At 42.8% G+C, this 16007-nt stretch overlaps 1 pseudogene; it reads right to left on the bottom strand.

The window, feature by feature from the left end:
- Positions 1-14643: 14643 nt before the first annotated feature.
- On the bottom strand, positions 14644-15999 carry LOC118839797 (annotated as a pseudogene).
- Between the last annotated feature and the right edge of the window lie 8 nt (positions 16000-16007).

The following is a 16007-nucleotide window of genomic DNA, read 5'->3' as shown; positions in this document are numbered from 1 at the left end:
GAAAGATCAAGGTCTAGAACCTTTGTGTGTAACTTACACAAAGAATAAACTAGATTTAGGAGGCTGGTGGTGAAATTGATATGCACGTGACATCACATGGGTGGGAACACACTACATTGAGGAATAAAAGAGCTACCGGGTTTGGTTCTTTATGGACCCAGAAAAACCTTAACTCATCTGCACACACTGGTCCTAAGCAACCTAACAATAGCCAGTATTTATATGGTGCTATAAAGTCTGCAGAGCGCCTTTCATGTTACCACCTTTGACCCTCATTATGACTCTGTGAGACAAGTGCTATTATTATTCCTATTTTACAGATGAAGAAACTGAGGTTGGGGTCACACAACTACTAAGTGTGAGTCAGGATTTGAACCAAGGTCCTCCAGACTCCATCCACTAGGTTACCTGAGAATTTTGATATTCTTTGCCCCACAGCAGACTCAAATTCCAACAGCTGAAGCAAAGCATTCATTAACCCTTGGTCTCCCTTCTTCCAAGTCATAGGATTCTCTTAATTAGAACTGGAAGGGACTTCGGAATCATCTGCTTTTTCTACTCTTCTACTCGGGACCCCTTTTTGCATTTCAGCAGCATTTGTAAGTGTTGCATGGCCTGAGGGCATGTGCAGTGCAAAGTTCCCATGCTTTGTGTTCAGAACCAAGGCTGCGGTGAAATTCCATGCAACATTGGCAAGCGCTGCCAGATACACCTCGGGTTCGTGTCATGTTTGATTTTTAATTAATTTTTGATTGTCGCACATTCAGAAGCCTCCTACCGTTGTCACATTTTTCACAACCCCATATGGGATCGTGACCCACAGTTTAAGAAGAGATGAATTCTAGTCCAATTCCTCTTACTTTAAAGATTATATTATGGGTGTGAAGGTAGTAAGTGGCAAACTGGGGTTCCAACCCTGGCATTGTGATTCCAGATCTAGTGCTGTTTCCTCTATGCTCCTACAAATCCTTTCCCAACCCTGTACCCCGACCTGTGTGCCCATTGGAATCATATTCTTTTTAGTCTATTCTCTTGTCAGCCTCCATTTCTGGAAACAAAAGGATTAGACTAGTCACTGCTCAAGCAGTAGGTTCTTTTATTTACGTGTTTAAGAGAAGGCCATTGGAGACACCCAAAAAAGTAGAAGCCTGATATAGGGGAGTCTACTAAGGTAGCCCACTGCCCTTTCTTCTGCTCCTTTATACTGGGGAGAAAAGTGATACTTTCAAATTAGGGCAGCTCCTCATACCTCTCACACTACTTGCCAACACTTGCTCATACCTCCAAAGTAAGGCTGGACCAGGACACTGCTAGGGATCTTGCTAGGAAGCCTCAGAACAATGATCTCTAGGCCAGGCCAGGAACAAAGTGCTTGGTGTCCTAGGGATCATGCTTCAGGGCAGATGGTTCAGCTGGAGATGAGGGGTCAGTGTCATGACTGCTCTTCAATCAGAGTGTCTCAAGGTTTTGTAGGAATAGTGAAGTCTTGTTCATTTGCTCTTCGTGCCTATGAGCTCAGGAGCTAGAAACCAAATAATTAACAAACTGGACATTTCTAGAATGGAATAGATTCCAGATTGTGTGTGTGTCCAGAGAAGAGACAGGGCAGAAAGAAGAGGGTGCCATTTAGGAGGAGGGTATATAACCCATTTGACAGAGGAATACTTTTTTAAAAGTTTTTTTTTCCCCTAGACAACACCACTACCTATAAATCAAAATGATTTATCCTGCTTAGAGGTTCCCCAAATTCAAAAATAAACCTTTTAATTCCATTTCTCTTGTCTTTTCTCAATCCCCCAATATCTATATCTATACAGCAATAGGTATTATTATACCCCAAAGTAGTAATCTAAGTGTGAATGGCACAGTCCAGTGCCTCATTATTTTGCTCTCATCTTGCTATCAAGCAAATGGGGTAAAGTAGTTCTTTGGTCCCTTGTCTGAGATGTGTTGGAACAGTGTACAACTTCCTCCAGCCATATCAGTCAACAAACATTTATTAAGTACATACTGTGCACCAGACACTGTGCCAGGCACTTGGGATGTGGGCAATTACAAATAAGGCTCCATCTATGGGGAAAGGAAAGCTGCTGGCTCCATTGTGAGATTCTCTGCCTATAAAATCAGCACTGGCTCTGTCTGCCCTCAGGTGGCCTCCAAACCGCCAAGCTTTTATTTGAGACCAACCCTGCCAGATACCACTGTCCCTTGCATGATCGCATAAAAAATAGAAATTGATCTTTATCTGGAGAAAACAAAAGAAAAGCATCATTTCCTCCATGCTCTTCTCCCCCTCTTCTCTCTTAGAGCAGTTCAAAGCCACCTCAGCCCATGTAATCTCATTGCTGTTTTAGTTCTTGGCAAGGAGCTACAAATTCCAACGTGCTGACCAGGGGTCGGGAGCCTGTGGCCTTCTAGATCCTTGCTCTAGTTTTACAGAACAAATCCTTTTAGTAAGGAGATCTGTGAAGTTTGGATTCAGTCAAAGGCCCACACTTCAGGACCTGGGGGCCCACATGTGGCCTTGGGGCCCCAGGTTCCCCACCCCAGTGCTTAGCTATGAATTAAAGCACTTGCCCCATGAGGTCATCACCTCCAGCCCACAGGGAGTGTTAACGTTCTTCCCCAGGGATTGTAAAATTTTGATGTCTCTTGAAAAATCAGCTGCAACGTTCCTGAATAATTAATACAGCATAACAATAAACATACAACATTACATAACAGATCAAAAATGATCATCTCAATCTCCTAGGCAATTACCTTAAGTACCATGCACAGCAAATATAGGACAACATCTGTAACTGATATAGCACAATGCAAAGCATCATTTGACAGGCTATTTCAATGACTACAGGTCTATATTTCAAAATACACAGCATGCAAACATCACATCAGCAATGCCAGTCAATAAAACAAAAGCAAATATACAGCAAACAGAATTCTTGATGAGTGATAAGATCTGGATGGGGGCATACAGGTAGGATTTCCTATTTCCTTTTCCTTTGCTCTTGAGGATTCCTGTCTGCAATGCAGACCCCCCCAGGAGCAGAGAACTACAAGGGTTGGACAGAGGCTTCCTATCCATCATGCTTGTAAGTGACAGCTGACTTTGGAAGTCAAGCTCCTGGGCTGCCACAAAAGAGAAATGAAGTGGGGAGCCCTCCCCATTGATCAGACTGAGACTTTGGGATTAGGGTCTCCTGGACTGTGCCTCTATCTGTGTTGACTAGAACTGGGGGTAGGAGAGCTAAGACTAATGCCATGGCCAGTGCTACAGACTTGATCCAAACCCAGGATGAGTGACCGTAGTGAGAAGACAGGAACAAGAGCATAGGCTATGAACTAAGGGCACAGACAGAGATTTCCCTCCCTGTACTTCCCTTGTCTTTCCTTGTTTCTGTTCCATATCTCAGAGATAGCATTCTCACAAACACCCCATCCCACTTCTTTTCTCTTCACAATCTATGATTGACTGTGCTTCAGAAAGTTCCTAGCCACATCCAAGAATGGAGAGGGCAACAAGGAAGAGTTTGGGAAGACAGCTGGGTGCAGTGTTCCATCTGGAAGCACTTAATAGTTTCCTTTCATTATCACTAAGTTTAACAAACTAACTTTGTGGTCACGAGATTGTTTTAATAGAGATTCTAGATGTGGTGTCAGGATGGAGCCATAGATTTCTAATTTTTAAAAATTTTGAGCAATATTTTATATTATTCCCCTACCTACATTCAGAGTATAAGCCAACATTAAAAAAAAAACAAAAACAAAACAAAAAACAACTGCTCAGCACCTTAAGCCAAAGACGCTGGGAAGAGAACAAATTGTCTGGTGGCTTGAAAAGAGGGCTATCAGATAGACAAATTGGACACTACACACCCTGAATTAACAAACAGTGACAAGCTGCCTTTCTGGGGGTGTAAGAGGAGCAGTATATAAGCTGACTTGTTCTGCTTATCCAACCAGAGCTCCCCAAGTATCACGAGGGGTAAATACAAAATAAAACACATATGCCTACAGGTGTCCCAAAGGTTGGGCAAGTGACACAATGGATGGGGCACTAGACCTGTAGTCAGGAAGAACTAAATTAAATTTTGCTTCAGACATAGTAAGCCTTTCTCTGCCTCAGTTCTCTCATCTGTAAAATGGAAACAATAGCACAGACCTCCTCAGGTGGTTGTGAGGATTAAATGAGATAACATTTGTAAAGTACTTTGCAAACCTTATAATGCTATATAAGTGCTATTATCTGGATGGACATTTTAATTTTTTGAAAATACATCTTTCTTTGTGACATAGGAGTCATCATTAAGGATTATCACCATGGGGATGCTTTTTAATTTTTCTTGAGTTTTTTTTCATTTTCAGTTTTTTTCAGTTTATTCTTAAAGTTTTTTCTGGGTTTTTTTCTTTATGATTCTAATTTTGAATTTGTTTCTGTTCCAAAATTATTTCTTTCTAGTGAAGATTTTGACATAGATGTTAAAAACAAATTTGCCTTGTATGATTTTCCTCTCTCATGATTGACACACTGTACTTCGTAGTATACAAATCCATTCTGCTTGTGAATGCTATTGGTTATTAATCTATTATGCTATTAACAATGTTATTGCTTATTTGCATGTGGCAGTGACTTAATGGATATTGTTTGCCTTTTCATATGTTAATTGTTCCTGTATATTGTTCAGTGTTGCTTTCTACATTTGTATGGTTCTGTATATGTTGCTTTTTGGTAGTTCTATATATTACTTGTTACTTTTCATATTGATATACTGCTTTATTATCGTATGGTATTGCATGTTTGACAGTTTGTTTTAACATTATTGATTTACTGAATACAATTTTAACTCAAATTTGAACTAAATGAAAGACAAAACTCTGGAAATGTGGTTCACAGGAATGAGCATAGAAACATGAAGTGGTCTTTTAATCCTAGGATTAGAAACAGAGTACAAAAATGAAGAGCTTACAAAAACATAAAAGATTTGGAAAGATATACAGCGATCAATAACAATCTAGTACACACTTTGGGGCCACTAACCCAATTCCCATTCATATTAGCAAGTCAGGTCTCCAGAGGGTGGCCACTGCATCTCCCCCTAGGCTCGAGGGATAAACCCTGAAGGGTTGGTTATGCTTTTTCTAGTGCTTTCACATATATGCTCCCACCAGTGTGCTTCCCCCCATTGATTAGTCACCTATATTAGCCAGCTGGATTTAATTAAGAATTACCAAGGTGGTATAACCAGGAGTACACTCTGGTAAAAGTGCATAGAGCAGAGGGCCAAAATGGGATCGTGCTTAGAAAGCACATGTGGCAAAAGAGCAGCTCAAAATTCCTGGTTGCTGAAGGCCACTTTGTGTCTTTTTGTGGGCTCCTCATAAAATTTCCCTTGGGCATAGGGTTGCTTTCTCCTCAGGTCCTTGTAGAGTCACAAAGCTGGCTTTTCTCAGTGTGTCTAGTTTGTCCTCAGATCACAATGCACACACAGATGTGGGCTGCTCTGGAGACACAGCTGGGACCCCAATAAGAAGTTCAAAATTTTCCATCCTTTCAAAATAATGAGTCAAGTTTTGAATATGTTGAATTTAAGGCATGGGACATCCAGTTTGAGATGTTTAATAGCAAGTTGGAAATGTGAGACTAGAGGTTAAGAGACAGGTCAAAACTAGGCAAAATCTGAGAGCCATGTGCATAGAGATGCTAACTGAACCATGAGAGCTGATATCACCCAGGGGAATAGTACAGCAGGAGTAGAGAAGAGAATCCAGGATGAAGGGTTGGTGAACCCCCATGGCTGGCAAGTCTATCCCAGAGGAAGATGCTACAAAGGAGATGGAGAAGGAACAGACTTACAGGTAGGAGAACCAAGAGAGATCAGTGTCACCAAAACTGGGAGAGGAGAATCAAGAAGTATCAAGGTGATTGATAGTGTCAAAGGGGCTAGAATTAATATTGAGAAAAGACCATTAGAGACCATTTGGAGAGAGTAGCTTGAGTTGAATGATAAGGATGGAAACAAGGCTGTAGAGTTATGAAGAGAATGACATGAAAGGAAGTGGAAGCACCTATTGTACACAGCCTTATCATGCAGTTTATCTACACGAGAAAAGAAATATGGAATGATAGGTAATAGGCATGGGTGGACTAAGGGAGGATTTTTCAAGGATGGGGGTAGGGGGGACATGGCCAGTAGGGAAGCAGCCAGTAGAAAGACAGCAAGTGAAGAATAGTGAGTAGGTGGGGATGAGAGAGGGAGCAACCTTCTGGAAAATATGGGGTGGAATAGGATCATTTGTGCATATGGAAGGGTTTGACAACTCGGAAAGGAGAATGGCCAACTCTTCATGTAAGACAGAGGAGGAGAAGATAATGGCAGAAGGCACCTAAGTTAGGTAAGACAAAGAGGTGAGAAGGATCTCCTGGTGAATAGCCTCAGTTTTCTTCATGAAATATGAGACAAAGTTCTCAGAGGAGAGCATGGGAGAAGTGCTGTGGAAGGCTTGAGCAGAAATAAAAATGTTTGGAAAAGAGGCTGTGATAAATGAGATAGTGAGTCAATTAAGGAGCATAAAAAACTTGTGTAAAAAGAGCACCATGTGGAATTGAACTGGCCCACTAAGGGGCCAAGACAGGAAAGGAAAGAGTGTAGTTAGTGCAGGGGTGGTCTGGGAAAGAATTAAGGAATGGAGGCACTGGAAGTTGTGGTGAGGATGAATAGGGTTTGGGGGTGGCAAGACAGAGAGGGAGGTGGAATGACAAAAGATTATAATTGATAAGCTTCAGAATTTACAAACATGGAAATGGTACATTTGTGGTTCATGATAAGATTAAAGGTATGAATTTTTTGTACCTGTGGTAGTGGAGAAGAATAGGTCATGGGAAATGAATGAATTGAGGAATTGAAAGGTTAGGGTATTTGGGGGAATATACATATGTATATTGAAGTCCCCAAATATGAGGGCAGGAGTTAGGGAGTAGAAAAAACTGAGTGAGGCAGACACTGAATTCACTGAAAAAGGAAGAAGAGTGTTCTGGAGATTGGTAGAAAATAGTTCCCTAAATCTTGATTGGGTGACAAATATGGATTGAATGATCCACAAAAGGTTACTGAGTGACAGTGGCAGCAGGCAAGTCTAGAAGGGCATTGGGGAGGAAGGGGTAAGGAGCAACTTCCCTGTCAGGGATTATGAGTGAAAGTGTCCTAGAAAGGGAGACTATGGAAGCTGTGTCCTCAGGATGAAGCCAGGTCTCTGTGAGTGTAAGAATATGGAAGGAGGATGAAAGCAAAAGTTTTAAGATGAAAGTTCATTTGTTTCCTGCGTAACAGGCATTCCGGAAAGCATAGTGGAAGCGTTACGTAGCTCTAGAGTTGGAGATTGAGGGGCATTGGTTGAGAAGGATGGCAATAAGGGAATAGTTTGTGGGGGATGGAAAACAGGGTTTAAACAATGGCAACTTGGGGTTCAGAATCATTGGGATAGGGTAGTTAAATCTGGGTAGAAATTTATCATTGAGGAATGAGTTCAGGTCAGTTATCACTGTCCACAGAAGTTTGTCCTCTGGCACAGTTTTCCAAGGGCATCGGGCAGCTGTGTGTGGCTGGAAGGGTGGAGAGGATGAGGGAGGCCATGTGGAGCTGCAGATGGCCAGAGAGGATGCCTAGGGTATAATGGAAAGGTACAGGCAAGGTAGGCCCTGTAGTGGCATAAAAAGTCCAGAGAGCCAGGAGTGCAGTCTGGGCAGCTGTTGGAACAACAGCATGGTATGTGGGTTGTGGCCAGCACTACATGTATCTGGAATCCTCAGTGTACATAGATGTGGCCTCCCACCCTTGGAGAGCAACCACCAGCTGGCCAATTGCATTGTGCTCCAGTTGGCCGGACTAATAGAAAGCAAGAAGTGCCCCACCATGAGGCTCAGGGATACATGCCCTCCCATCAAGTCACTCCTCATCCCCTTGGAGCTCAGAGCTTCCCTAAAAGGTGCCCCAAAGTAATAGGTGTTATGTCCCATTCCTGGCAGTGCTGGGGAGAGAGTTCAGAACTAAAGCTCAAAACCTTGGTGTCATCCTCAACACCTCAATCATACTTATCCCACATATTCAATCTGTTGTCATCTTGTCATTTCTACCTTCACAATTTCTCTTCTACATGTCCCCTTCTCTTCACTCACATAGCTGCCACCCTAGTACAGGTCCTCATCACCTCACTGGTTGACTATTACAATAACTTTCTGGTTGGTCTCCCTGCCTTAGGTCTGGCCACCTAAGTGATTTCCCTAAGACACATATCTAACCATGTAGCACCCCCACCCACCCATCCAACAAACTCTAGTGCCTCCCTATTACCTTCATAATCAAATTTGCCCTTCCCGAACTGGTGTCTTCCTACCTTTTCAGTCTTTTGATACTTTTCTCCCCTCCATGCAATCCCATATGGAAAACACTCTGCAAACCTTAAACCTTTCTGTAGGATAAGGCTAGCTATTCTTCCTTAGGAAATGAAGGGACTGGCTTTCCAATGTGCCTGCTCCCTTCCAGAGCTCACCATTGGTTCTAGGTTTCATTCTAGAGATCTGAACAATGGTTGAAGTCTCGTGGGTTGGAACGGCTGACCTTTACGGAGTGTTCAGGTTTGCCTGGGGCTTTAGAGACATGAGCTCATGGGAACCCCACAATCAACACCTGGATGAGGCCGGGGCACCGGGAGACTACTCTGCAAAACGTCACCTCAGACGCGGCGCTTGACTTGGTCAGGACCACGGACAACGACAGTGCCTAAATCAGAGCATGCGCACACGCCCTCTAGCACGTTTTCATCCGCGCGTGCCTGCGTGCACACACACATTCTCCGCCCCCTGAGGTCACATTCGGCGACTCAGGAAGTCCTCACGGGGTGGACACGCACCCCCTCACAGAGAGCCCACCCACAGGATGCAATTCGCAGGGCAGCCACCGCCTCTCACCTGGGCAGCAGAGCAGGGCGCGAACCGGGGCAGGAAAGGGAAAACTTCCGGCCTCCCCTTGTGCGCACGGCGATGCGCGAAACTCGCCGAATCCCTTTGGAGCCTGACGGGGAGGTCAGGGCGTGAAGGCGCAGGCCCAGTGTGCGATCCCGATGTGTTTCGGGAAATGGAATCTTCTCTGTCACTGCGCCCGACCAAGAGTGGGAGCCGCCGCGCTCCCCGGACACCATTTCCCAGAGGGCTCAGCGGCGCTCATCTGAGCTGAGTCTTTAGACAGGGTAACGCTCCAAGAAGGAGCTGGGGAGGTGGCAGGCAGCAGAATGACGGTGTGTGATAGCCCAGTGGAATCAGAGGAGGAGAGCAAGGGATAGGGAGAAAGTGACCGCCCACCTTACACAAGGGCTCCCCCGAACCCCACCCTCTCAGGGGCCGGGGCATCCCGGCCAGCCCCTGTGCCCCGAGGGACCACAGCTGGGGAGGCAGGTGTAGACAGTTCCACGTTGTCTCCAAACATCCGGTGTCCAGGCTAAACCTTGCCGTTCATCCCCACGGCCCCACCGCTGAGTTCTTGGTCTAACAGCCTTCCTGAAGCCTGATGCCCGGAAGTGCACCCAGTAGGCCAGCTGTGGTCCGATGCGTTCGCTGTAGGAACGCCAGGCAGGCCGGTCCTGCAGGTTTATATGCATTCGCCTTTTTGGTTGTACGTTCATTTCCTAATAGCACCACCCCCCAGGGTGGTGGCGAGGATGGAATGAGGTAACGTTTGTACAGAGCTGTGCAAACCTTAACGCCCGAGCCATAGGGATGCAGACACTGCCGAGACTGCTGCCACTGAGTTGGCCGCATGAACCATGAACTACACGTTACTCCCCTTCATGTCTCTTCCTGTCCCTCACACATGACATTCCAACTGCAGCCTCTTTGCCTTTCTATAGGCTGAAGCCCACCAGAGTATGGTATGATTTTAAAAAGTGAAACCGTTTAGGAACAGCTAAAAAGAGTAATTATCTTATTCAAATGAGGTGCCAGAGGAAGAACAGACAAAAAGGAAGATGGGGGAGGAGGGATGGTAGTTCTGGAAACCTACTTTCATCGGGAATATGTTCAAGAGGGAGCAATAACTATGTATAATCTAGAAGAATATAAAAGTCTTCTAAATTCTTTCTAAAAGAAATAAAACGCTAAGAGGATAGGGAGGGGGAGTCGATAAGGAAAGGAGAGGGTGAGAGAATAGGTTAAAGTGGGGGTATAGAAAGGTGTTTAGATTAATGGGACTGGGAAGATAAGGGGGGGATAGGTTAGGTAATAGGGCAAAGTAGCAGGTAGAAGTGAAGTAGAGGAGCTAGAAGGGATGAGAAATAAGAGGTGGGCACAAAGATCAGGAGCAGAATTTGTTAGAGAAAAAGTAGCAGGGGTGGTAATCATGAAATCGGACAAAGTTAAGGCTAAAATAGATTTAGTCAAAAGAGAAATATAGGGAAACTACACTATGTTGTCAGCCATATTTATCAACGTTGTTTTGGACTATTTAAAACAACTAGACAGTATAAGGTGGGAATATTGCTGTAATGTAGGAAATGATGAGTTGGTGGGCTTGGAAATACATGGAAAGACTTGGACTTATAAAAGAAGAGGTTATCCACCCTCAGAGAAACAGAATAAATGAGTATAGTATGGCCTTACATAGATGTATATGAACGTATGTCTATATATGAAGAATATCAGTTAAGTATATGTATGTGTAAGCATGAGTCTGTATGGGCATATGTGTGTACATATATCTTTGTATGTATGTATATGTGCATATATACATACATACATGTGTGTATGTATGTGCATATATACATACATACATGTGTGTATGTATACCCATGCTTAACGGGGGGGAGGAGAAGGGGGAGAAAAAACAAAGTATAAAGTGTACAGCAGAGGACAAAAGAAAACTTACAAGGAAGCAAAGATGGACAGCTCTCAACACAACATATAGTATTTATTATATAGGCTTTCTAGAAATGGAAATTTATTGCTGTATATTTTGAATACTCTCATGTTCTGCTGTGTACATGGCAATTTTTTTTCTTTTCTTATTTCATATTATTTTAGTTTTAGTATTTTTCTTTTCCTATTTTTTAAGTTTAAATTTAAAAAATACATGCATTCATAAATACATACTTTCTTCAACCCCTCCTCCCAGTCAATCTGAGGTTAATAGAAAGAAAAGGAATGGTCAGATTTAAAAATAAAAATAACAAGGTCCTCTTTAGAACACAAAGAGGAAGCCAGGGAAGGAAGGAGCAGTGGATGGGAACCAGAATTCATCTTGGATGGCTCCTGCTTGTATTATGCCTGAATTGCAAAGGAGAGGAGAGTTTTAAGAAGTGATTTCAGAGACTGCCAACTAGTGGTAATTTGGAAACATGGATATCTAGTATAGCTTTCTGAGGATTTGTGGAAGAAAGAAGCCAGGAGTCAGGACTTCCAGGCAGTAGTTGTAATTTGCTGTTGAGAACCAGTGGAAGTGGGGAGTACATCTTCCATCTTGGAACTATCAGGGTAGAAGCTAGCTGTCTCATTTGGTCCTCAGCTTTTCCCTCCCAATTACCTGAAATCATCAACTCTGAAGAATGATGGATGGGGTGAATGCTGGGGGAAAAAAAAGAATGACAGAAACAGATAAAGGGATATTAACGTGAATAGAGAACTCCAATTTCCCCCTTGGAAAGAGGATTCCCATCTTCTGTGCCTCCTAGTTAGGGAAGGAAGCAACCCTCTCATTGCTTGACTTCTCCAAAGTTGCTTCTTCCTCCTTTCCACTAATGAGGAAGGACTTTAAAGCAGAAGTGATTTGTACTTCTGAAGAAAGTAGAGTTAGCCACATTGTTTTATATTTAATGATCTCTACTCACTCTCCTTTTGCTTTTTGTTATTTAGTTGCTAAATATAATAAAAAGAAGTAAAGCATTTTGTGTTTACTATATGTCAGGAACTATGCTAAGGATTGGGAATACTAATACATTTTTTAAAAAGCCATAGTCCCTACCCTCTAGGAACTTAAATTCTAATGTAGAAAGGCAATAAATAAGAGAAACCAGGAAGGGATGAGGTAGCTCCCATGCACAAGGTAGAATAGTCAAGAGAGTGACAAGTAGAGCAGAGAAGTGAATATGTATGTCCTGGTCACCTCCCCAAATAATGATTATAGACAGAATCTGACCAATCAGAAGGGGGAGTTTCAGAAATGAAGGCATCTCCACTGTAAGAAGGCTTCTTTGTAAGAGAAAAACCAGTGTGAATTTGGGTAGAGAAACATCCCACTTCCAGGTGAGGCACAGGGAAGGTGGAGCAGACAGTGGCTTCCAGTTGATGTCATGCATGCATTGGAGGTACATTAAGATAGTACTTTTAAGCCACTGAAAGTTTATAAGCAAAAGAAATTTTAAAATGAGAGATTAGTAATATAAAGTGAATTTAAAATGCCTAGGCCCAGTATATATAAGGGAGGACCAAGGACCTAGAAAGGAATATCAAGATACCCAGAAGACCTGGGGGGGTCCCCTCTGGGATTCTTTGTTACTATTTCTACCTGCTTGTTCCCAGATACTTTCACCTGGCTCTTACCAACTTTTACCTGAGGCTGGATATAACTCTGAGTGAGTCTCCTTGACCTGAAGCATTAAACTTGCTATAGCCCCTTAGTCCTCAGCCAAGTAATTTGCTGACTTTACCAATTACTCTCTAGTACCTGATATAAAATCTATGAGTGAATACATCTTTGGATGGCTATAATTTATTGAACAAGTTAGAAAATGGGTAAAAGAGGGCTAGTAGGATAGTACTACAAATAAAAGGTTCTGTAAATTCAGGAAGTTGTCCCCATTGTAATTTCACAAAAGGATAAACAGAGGCCATTTTCCAAGCAATATATCACTTATTAATAGGGCCCTGAACTTATTAATAAAGGGGTCTCTGGCGTCCTCCATTGTGTCAAAAGCCCTGGAGTGATCAACTTTTTGGTCAGGCTAGCAGTAACCAGAATGTGGGGTCAATGGCTCCTCTCAAGGACCAAAGACTCTAAGTGAGGACAGACAGGACCTTTTTTTTTTTTTTTTGGCAGGGCAGTTGGGGTTAAGTGACTTGCCCAAGGTCACACAGCTAGTACATGTGTCAAGTGTTTGAGGCCGGATTTGAACTCAGGTCCTCCTGACTCCAGGGCCGGTGCTCTACTGACTGCGCCACCTAGCTGCCCCGAGACAGGACCTTTTAAACCCAGGTGTGTCTTCCTTCTCATTGGCCTTGTGAGAAACAAAAGAAGGAATTCTGTTTCCACAGGATTAAAAGTACTCCCAGCTTTAAGTGATAACAGAATGTAAGTCAGAGGTGACTGACTCTAATCAGAGCTGTGACCAAGCAGAACCAGGCTTCTGATCAGGTGGATGGTTAGAAGCTTGTACGCCTGCTTACTGAGCTGTTTGAGAGGGTACATGTCAAGTAACAGAACATGAAGTGGGCAGTTCAGGAGGTTCCATCTACTCAATGGAAGGCAAGGGGGAAATTCAAATTGGGAACAGCATAAAAAGTGTTGCATTTGTCTGAGCAAATGTACTTCATTAGGGAGCTACCCATTCAATAGGAATGTAAAATAAAATGAGGACTTTCCTGGCTTCACAACAGTATTGCTCTTTTTAGAGTGAGCACGCTACTCACAGCCTGACAGTACATCATTTGGGCATACTTAGGGTAGCTAGATGCTGTAGTGGATACAATGCTGGGCTTAGAGTGAGGAAGGCTCATCTTCTTGAGTTCAACACCGGCCTCTGATACTTAATAGCCTTGCGACCCCGTGCAAATCATTTAACCAGGCTTGCCTCAGTGTTCTCCTCTGTAAAATGAGCTAGAGAAGGAAATGGTAAGACCACTCCAGCATCTTTGTCAAGAAAAACACAAATGAAGTCATGAAGTCAGACATGAATGTAAAAAGACTGAACAACACATCATTTGGACCTCCCCTGGCAAAGGCAGGGCAATCACTGCTGGATATTTAAATTAGGTGGGTTAATAGTTCTCAGCCCCTCCCAATTACTTCTTCATTGGGGGGGTGGGGGATGGAGAATTGAAGGAAGGACAGGACTTAAGTGAAGGAATGGTTTTCATCTAGGAAAAATGAGATGGTTTTCAAATGTGGCTGATTACACACCTCTCCGGAACTTAAGGAATGTTCTTTATGTGACCTAGTTGCCTCTAGGAATCCTGGCTAGAAAAATATAAAACATCTCAATCAGGTTCTCTCCTGTATTGTCTTTGCTACAGGAGACCAGGTCACCACAAATTTTGATTAGGAAAACCAAAGACACGTGTCATCCCCTGGGGAGAGCCATAGCTCAAGCTGGTTTCTGTTTAAGGGGTAAACAAAAGCAAGGGACCCAGCCCAAGTTGGTTAATGAGCAGATGCCTTGGAGGCTGGGAATGTTCTCCTTCAAACAAGCCCTTCAGAAACTGCCAGTCCTTGGGAAATGGGGTCTGTCAAAATCAGCAGAAGGATGGATCACATATTAATACTTTTATTCACAATATTAATTTCCCTCAAAGTAGAAGGGTAAACATGGGGAATGTTTAGTTACAGTGCAGTGGAAGATAAAACAAAACAATTTTTATCACCTGAATACATGAGAGTCCACCTAGAAAGAGTAAAGAAATGATAGCACCTCCAATATTCAGCTTTTCCACATTCATTTTGGAGGGATTCTCTCAATTATGAATTTTCTGATGCTTCCCAAGGACTGAGACAAAACTAAGGGAAGACTTTTCCCACATCAATTACAATTACAGGGTTCCCCTCTGTGAATTAGCTGGTGTTTCCTAAGGATTGGGCTGTTGGTGAAGGATTTCCCAGTTCATTGCATTTAGATGGTCCCTCTGCAATGTGAGCTCTCTGCTTTGGAGTATGATGTTCCCTCTGCTTGCCGGTTTTTACCACATTCATTACATTTATATGGTTTTGCTGCAGTATGAATCCCCTGATGTAGAGCAAACTACATCCTGTGATTGAAAGCTTTCCCACACTCAGGACACAAAAGTTTTCTCTCTTCTGTGAATTTTCTGATGTTAAATTCTCCTCTGGTTGGTTTTCCCCATTCAGCACATCTCTTCAGGATGAATTTTCTGATGTCTCCAAGATAGTGAGGTATTGCTGAAGGCTTTCCCACATTCATGACATATAAAGGGCTTCTATCCAATATGAGTTTTCTGATGTACAGTAAGGTTTCCTCTGAGAGTATAGGCTTTCCCACATTGAGTACATTCAAAAGGCTTCTCTCCTGTATGAATTCTCTGATGTATAATAAGAGACCTACTTTGGCGGAATGCTTTCCCACAATCAGTACATTTAAAAGGTTTCTCAGCAGTATGAATCCCTTGATGTATAACAAGATTTGAACGGTGGCAGAAAGTTTTCCCACACTGAGTACATTCAAAAGGTTTCTCTCCTGTATGAATTCTCTGATGTACAGCAAGGTATCTCTTGAGGGCAAAGGCTTTCCCACATTGAGTACATTCAAAAGGCTTCTCTCCAGTATGAATTGTCTGGTGTCGAATAAGAGATGAACTTAGGCTGAAAGTTTTCCCACACCGTGTACATTTAAAAGGTTTCTCTCCAGTATGAATTTTTTTATGCCGACTAAAAGCTGCCTTATGGCTGAAAGATTTCTTACACTGAGTACATTCAAAAGGTTTCTCTCCAGTATGAATCATCTGATGTACAAGAAGGTATCTCTTGAGGGCAAAGGCTTTCCCACATTGAGTGCATTCAAAAGGCCTCTCTCCAGTATGAACTGTCTGATGTTGAATAAGAGATGAACTTAGACTGAAAGCTTTCCCACATTGTATACATTTAAAAGGTTTCTCTTCAGTATGAATTTTTTTATGCCGACTAAAAGCTGCCTTATGGCTGAAAGATTTCTTACACTGAGTACATTCAAAAGGTTTCTCTCTAGTATGAATCATCTGATGAACAGTAAGATAATTCCTCTGCTTGAATATTCTGCCA

This window comes from Trichosurus vulpecula, chromosome 2 (genome assembly GCF_011100635.1).
Source record: "Trichosurus vulpecula isolate mTriVul1 chromosome 2, mTriVul1.pri, whole genome shotgun sequence".
NCBI lineage: Eukaryota > Metazoa > Chordata > Mammalia > Diprotodontia > Phalangeridae > Trichosurus > Trichosurus vulpecula.
Note: the sequence above shows the minus strand (reverse complement) of the source record. Positions and strands in the feature narration are given on the sequence as shown.